Consider the following 1,250-nt stretch of genomic DNA (forward strand, 5'->3'; position numbering starts at 1 on the left):
ACACATCTATTGCTGACTATCTTGCTGAAGTAGTTGGTAACAATCGCTCCATTGTGTATATACTAACTTTGTTAAAGATTGGCAATTGCTTTAAAAGGAAAAGGAATAAATAGTAGTAGCTATCATGGCAAAAATTTATCTAGCCATGACAAATTGTAGATAATTGAGGATCAGTGTTTTGATGACTCTGACACACAAGCAAGTGTATCAAGCATTAATTCTGTGTATGATAACAAATTTATGTATATTTATAGCTAATGGTGTGCACTTCTGCACCTGGAATGGGTATAGATGTTCCTAATATAGACTTGGTGGTTAAACTTGGTTGCTCACATACAGCACATTTGACGAATTAGTCCAACAGTTTGGAAGGGCTGGAAGACATGGCAGAAAGGCAAAGGGTATTGAATGCTATGAAATTTACGTGATGCAACATCATTTTGGTACAGGCCTTTTTTTTGTGAAGATAACCTCTAGCATGCTTTATTTTGGGGTAAAGATACATTGTGTAAGTCATATGATGAGAAAAAACTGCAGTTATCAAAATTTCAAGATGTTTGTAGGTACATGTATATCATTTTTATTACCGTGTGCCATCAATTTTATGTTATACCCATATACAGGTATGCTTTTGCTCATCATCATTGACGAGATACCAGCTAGTCCTGTAAACTACTGGATAAAGGAATTAAATCTTCAGGAAAATGATTGTTTACAGCTAGAAGGAACCCATCACCTTTCAGACAAGCATGTCATAGCTACTGCTAAACTACTGTCAAAACAATTCCCAGACATGCCAATGATTCAGTCGTCTTTGTATACTCAGAAACTAAGTCTCATTCAGCTGGCTACAAATGATTCATTATTTTTCCACAACTTTGGGAACCATTGGGTTACTAGTCATTTTATGGATGGCATTGCTTTTCTTTATGACTCCTTCTACACAGAGATCATTCACTCAGAGTTAAAGAAGCAGCTCATTGCCCTCTATGGATCTGCTATGGTAAAAGTACCGTGGTTGGTGAAGCAAAAGGTGATAAGGAATGTGCCTGCTTTGCAGTAGCATACGCAGTATCTATTCTTTATGGAAATGATCCTGCTAACAATATATTCGATCAGTCACACATGAGACAACACATGATTGAATGTCTCAAAAACATATTTTACATGCCATTCCCATCTATGACATGAAAATCATGATGCAATGTATCAGAATATGTTACCCAACTACATTGATTATTACAAACAAG

This window comes from Amphimedon queenslandica, unplaced genomic scaffold (genome assembly GCF_000090795.2).
Source record: "Amphimedon queenslandica unplaced genomic scaffold, v1.1 AMPQUscaffold_12799, whole genome shotgun sequence".
Taxonomy (NCBI): Eukaryota; Metazoa; Porifera; class Demospongiae; order Haplosclerida; family Niphatidae; genus Amphimedon; species Amphimedon queenslandica.